Source organism: Panthera pardus, unplaced genomic scaffold, assembly GCF_024362965.1.
Source record: "Panthera pardus isolate Hobbes unplaced genomic scaffold, ASM2436296v1 HiC_scaffold_24, whole genome shotgun sequence".
In the NCBI taxonomy this organism is placed as follows: Eukaryota; Metazoa; Chordata; class Mammalia; order Carnivora; family Felidae; genus Panthera; species Panthera pardus.
The window spans coordinates 99,435,812-99,442,106 of record NW_026526810.1 but is presented as its reverse complement, the minus strand read 5'-3'; the positions used below and the strand labels follow the sequence as shown (position 1 = coordinate 99,442,106).

The window sequence follows — 6,295 nt, the reverse complement described above, 5'->3', positions numbered from 1 at the left end:
CTTTGAGACAGATTGTCCCTGAGAAGTGGAAAGCATAATTACACAGAAAAGCATCATGGTAGCTTCACATCCTTTATAACATAAGTATGGACTGGCGGAGCTCCTGGATAGCTCCACGGGTTAAGCATCCAGCTCTTGGTTTCAGCTCAGGTCATGATCTCACAGTTTGTGGGTTCAAGCCCTGAGTGGACTACACACTGACGGTGCATTGCATGCTCCCTCTCTCTTTCTCAAAATAAATAAACTTTAAAAAAAAAGTATAGACTGATTTCACCTACATTAGTACTCATCTTTGGAGGATAAATATTTTTATTACAAAAAATTTTAAAAAGATCTTTGTCTTTAGATGCGACTCAGACTTTTTCTAGGAATGGTTTTCATTAACAAACCCCAAACAAAAATGCTGCCAGAGCACCCCAGGAAGGTGTTAACCATAGTAAATATTCATAAGGTAATGAGAGAAATAGATTTGGTGAATTTATGGGTGTTTAACTGTGTATTAAACCAGGAAAAATAAATCTAATGTAAACAGAGTATCTTTTGGGAACAATTGTAGTTGTATTGGTTAGGAAGTATAAGCATGTGTACAAGCTACAGTTACACTTTTAAAACCAGATTCTTCCAAGTGCGTAAGATTGTGTCTATATAAAGCTAGTATCATAATTCTGTAAAAAAAAAAAAAAAACAACACAAAACAACAAAACACAATAACTACCCAAACCCAGCCAAACTGGCCATTTGGCAGCACAGAAAGCAAAATACTTAGAAAACCAAATGCTCCAATTTTATAAATAGTTTGTAAATTTAAATTTAAATTAGGCAGGCAGTCTCCTCATCCTCTTTTCCCCACCTATTAGTAAGCCATATGTCTATTAAGGTAAAATAAAGCTTTTAGGCTGCCAGGGTTCCATTTCTATATTTGTATATTTTATTTTCATCTTTAAAATTTTTTAAGTAAACTCTGTCCCCAAGTGGGGTTTGAACTCATGACCCCAAGATCAAGAGTTGCATGCTCTATGGACTGAGTCAGCCAGGCACCCTATATTTTTATACTTTTAAATTTATTTCTATATTTGAAATCAGAGATATGCCAGCAGCCTGAAAGCCTTGCTGTGCCCAGAATGTTAGCAAAGGCAATTTATTGAGAGTGTAACTTGTACACAATACATAATTTTCTTTATTGCACTTGTCTAACATATTGTTTGTCAACTTGTTAAGAGTTCAGGGTAGCTAGGAGGGGCATCTGGGTGGCTCAGTTGGTTAAGCATCTGACTCTTGATTTCAGCCTACGTCATGATCTCATCATGGTTTGTGAGATGAAGCCCGCTTGGAGCCTGTTTGGGATTTTCTCTCTCCCTCTTTCTGCCCCTCCCTGTTCATGCATGAATACTCCCTCCTTCCCTTCCTCCCTCTCTCTTTTTCTCTCTCTCTCTCTTCCTCTCCCTCAAAAACAAACAAACAAACAAACAAACAAACAAACAAACAAACAAACAAACTTAAAGAGAAGAGTTCAGGGTGGCTAGGAAAAAATTTGAGGTTCTAGATAACTCATGAGAACAGGCTGTTACTTACTGAATCATTGTTGCTTTTAAGGCTCTTGGCAGAAGTGTTTAAAGCTTTATTGTAACCTTTGATGCCTACTCGAAACAACTCAGTATTTATCCTTTAGTAAAGAATTTCTGGTATTATTTGGAGAAACAGTAATTATGCTCACAATAAACCCCTTCTAGTCTTATTCAGGAGAGGGTTAGAGAGCCAAGTATATTAGACATCAAAGGGTCTAGGACTGGGGCTAAAATCCCAATAATATCTCATGGATTCTCAGATTTTCTACCTTTCAGATGGGATCAGCATGCAATGATTTGAGGACTTTGTCTTGGACAACTTCAGAAGATGGCATTATAGTTCTTTCTGTTTCTTCCTCCCCTCAACAAGAAAATCTCGACCCCAGTGATTTATAAAACAATCTAGACACATACTTTTCTCTTCTGAGTATTCAGTACATGTCTCTGGAGTGCTCTCAGGTTGTCAGATGCTGTCCTGATATTAGAGGCTGTCTGTTCTTTGTTTAAGGTTCAGGTAAGTGATTCATAATAAGACCTGATCCACATGCAGGATCTCAGGACAGTCTCATCAGTTTATATTTTTCCAAAGTCTTGTTCTTGAATATTCTCCTGCTTCTATTTTCTACTGAATCTAATTTCTCTTTGTGATCCTCCTTTTCTCCATAATGCTACATTTTATAGCATGAATGGCATCCAAGGAAAGATAGGGAAAATGATAAACATCTATCATAAGAGAGGGTATGCTTTATTTATTTTGGTATGACCAGTGCCCAGGTCTGCGCCAAGCACCTAGATGAAGCTTAATAGATGCTTTTCGAGTGAAGGAATAATGTTCAGGAATGTAAGGGACAGAGAATGATAAGATCATATCTTTTATTTTTTTATTTTTTTATATATATATTTTTAAAGTTTATTTATTTTTGAGACAGAGAGAGACAGAGCATGAACAGGGGAGGAGCAGAGAGAGAGGGAGACACAGAATCTGAAACAGGCTCCAGGCTCTGAGCTGTCAGCACAGAGCCCCACGCAGGGCTCGAACTCACAGACCGTGAGATCGTGACCTGAGCCGAAGTCGGACACTTAACCGACCGAGCCACCCAGGCGCCCCAAGATCATTTCTTTTTTAAAAAATGTTTATTTATTTGTTTTTGAGAGGGGGGGGCGGAGAGAGAGAGAACACATGTGCAGGGGGAGGATGGGCAGTGCAAAGCATGACGAGGGGCTAGAACTCATGAACCATGAGATCATGACCTGAGCTGAATGATGTCAGATGCTTAACTGACTTAACTGAGCCACCCAGGCACCCCTTACCTGCATTTTAAACAAATACAAGAAGTGATTCTTCCACAAACTAAATTTTGAGATTAACAGTTTCAATTAATATTCCCATTATAGAGTCCAGGTTATCATCATCTCTTACCTAGATTCATTCCTACAATAGCCACACATCTCCCCAGGGCTATACTCCCTCTCTAGTATATTCTCCAAACAGCAGCAGCCAGAATGAACTTGGATCTTGTCACTTCTTTGCCTCAAGTCCTTCAATCCTTCAATGGCATCTCAATACACTTAAAAGTCTCAACTTCTCACCGTGGCCTGGAAGGCCCTGCATGATTTTTTTTTTTTTTTTTTTTTTTTGCTAATCTTATCTCATTTCACCCTCCCCTTCAGTCACTATACTTCAGTACTATGAGGTTTTAGTGTCTGAAAGAAGCCAAAGTCATTCACTCTTCAAAGACTTTGCAGACATTGTTTCCTCTAACCCTGAGGATTGCCCCTCTTCTGCCTAATCCTTCCTGCCACTTGAGTGTTACCTTCTCAGAGAGGCTTTTTCTCTAAGTGTGGCAGCAGAATTAAGGTACATATGGCTGCAAATATCAGAAAACCCAAACCCAAACTGGCTGAAACAGTAGGGCAGGTTCCAGGCAGGACCCTCCAGGCAGTCTTCTCACAGCAATCCTCCTGGAGACACCACCTTCTGTGTGTTAATGTCCTTCCTAGGTTAGTTGCAAAGTGGTTGCAACTGTTCCAGCCATCTTATCTAGGCACAGCTGCATCCAGAGGGATCAGAGCAACTTCTTCTTCTTGGAGCACTCTGGAAAGAGGAAGCCTCCCTTTAACAGATTTTTCTTTGTCTGATTGGTCAGAATTGGGTCATATGCTAATTTATAAACAAGCCACTGGTTGGGGGAAGTGGAGTTATTGTGATTAGCCTTGACTAGAGATTCTTACTCTATTTTGTACCAAGTACACCTGGCGCAGTTTTGTGAGGCTACAGACCCCTTCTGAGAACAATGTTTTTAAATAAATGCCACTAAAATCAGCTATAAAGAACTATACTTGACAAAATTACCAAATTTGTGAGCTACTGATATATATTATCTTTTATTAATTACCATTAGACCCTAATAGTAATTAACAATAATTGGTCTAATAATAATTGACGTAATTAAAAAAAAAGTTTTATGTTTATTTATTTTTGAGAGAGAGAGAGAGAGACAGAGTGCAAGCAGGGGAGGGACCAAGAGAGAGGGAGACACAGAATCTAAAGCAGGCTCCAGGCTCTGAGCTGTCAGGACAGGGCCCGATGGGGGGGCTTGAACTCATGATGAGATCATGACCTGAGCAGAAGTCAGACACTTAACCAGCTGAGTCACCCAGGCACCCCTAATTAATGTAATTTTTAAGAAGTGCCTAGTATAAGTCATATTTTGAGATATCTGCAAGAGCTATCACGTGACTTGAAAATATCTGTGGTTTCTATTGGTGACAAAGACATAGGTACTATGGATATGCTACTTGGTTTACTGCCTACAGTGATAATTCAAGGAAATGCTACATTTTATTTAGAGGTTAACTAAAAAAATAGAGGTTAATTAAAGTATAGATGTGATTTTTTTCTTCATCTAATATATGGACACCCTGAACTTAATCCTAAATTAAGAACTCCTGGCTTATACTTGAAGATTAAATGATGCAAAAATGTATTTAAAGTGTTAAGCATAATGCCCAATACATGATAGGTATTGAAGAAATGATAGCTTAAAACAGACATACACAGAAATCTTGGGAATCCAAAACCCAAAATAATATAATTTAAATCAATTCATTTTATCCTTATGAACTAGGAAAGGGGTTTCAGTGTAATATATTAAAATATACTACTCCAAAACAATTTTACATATACATTTCAAGGCAGTCAGAAGAATGGCAAATGGATGAAACAAACTTGGTGGGTGGATTAGAATCCTGTCAAGAAATATTCAAAATCACACCCAGCTTATTACACTTGATCTTAGCCAAAAGGCCGAGAAGCGATTGCACACCCAGCTTATTAAGGTTACTAGTAGGAGAACTTGCCCCTCGATGCCATGGTTTGGCACCACCAACCACTGTGATTGAAATGCCTGGGTTATAGCTCACTCTGTCGTGTTGCTGATACTGGATAAGCCGGGACCAAGACTTGGCTATGCATCCTATGGTGTGGTCACCTTGGCTCAAAGCTGAGTAGTTCTGGCTTACACCAGTCATGGTTCTTCATTAAATTTTAGTTCCTTACCCGCCTCCCTTGAGAAGGATGTAATTCTATGACCATTAAGGTATCATATTTTTGTCAGAAAGATAAAAGGTCATCTTAACCTACAGGATGGGTTGGGGAGAAAAGGCACTTGCTTGTTCATGTGTGTGTTTGGGTCTGGAAGGAGAAACTTGGAGAGATGGCTGTTTTCTGATGATGGTTCTTATATTCTCTCCAAAAAAGAAAGTAATTTCCTATTTCCAGAAGTGTTATTTTACTCTCAGAATTACCCTGGTTTAGTCATTCAAAAGCATTGCCTCCTCTAGACTGAGCACTCAAGTTCTGGAGTCAGAAAGACCTGAGTTCAAATTCTGACTCTGCCACATACTGTCTGTGTGACTCTGAACAAATACCTACTTCTATAACATAATAAACATTATAATATATATTAATACAATCTATAACAATGCGTCAGAAATAATTATATAGTATGTATAATAATATTATGTAACATTGTATCTTTTTATGACATAATAGTAGTAATGATCATAGCAGCAGCAGCAGCACTAGTATTAGTAATGACATACTTAGGATTTACTCTTACAAGGCTAAGAGTAAACATGGATTCTTTTATTTAATTTTCACAGCCCTAAAAAATAGCTTATACTTTTTTTTTCTCTCATTTTACAATGAGGAGGTGAAGCTAATGTGGGTTACGTAATTTGCTTCTAAACTTTCTTTTCCTTTCCTACAAAGTGGAGATAATTGTGCTACCTGCCTCACAGACTTGCTGTAGAGGTTACATTGCTTTATGTGGCAGGTTTTTGATTGTGTGATACATAGTAAGTGTGTGGTGAGTTGCATTGTTAGGTCGTATTTGTCTACCTGATCTTGTACGGCCAACAAGACTTTACTGCACTTCCCCTTACATTAATAAAGTACTAGAGTAGTTGATTTTGCTTATTGATTTTGCTTATTCAGGAAGAGATGATATGGATTCATAATCATAATTACCACATGTGACCCAAGGGTACATATATCCTAAGCATAGTCTATGATCATGCTGATTCCATCCCTTTTGCAAAACAATTCCTGGGCCTTCATGAACATGATTTGGCAACCATTGGCACTGTTGTTATATGAGAATATTTAGCAAGGAATATCTTTTTGTTTTATGTTTTTCCCTGCTTAATTCATTCTTATTCAAAATGGT

General features: G+C 38.1%; 1 pseudogene; it reads right to left on the bottom strand.

The window, feature by feature from the left end:
* Positions 1-4,704: 4,704 nt before the first annotated feature.
* On the bottom strand, positions 4,705-4,884 carry LOC128773380 (U2 spliceosomal RNA; annotated as a pseudogene).
* Positions 4,885-6,295: the final 1,411 nt, after the last annotated feature.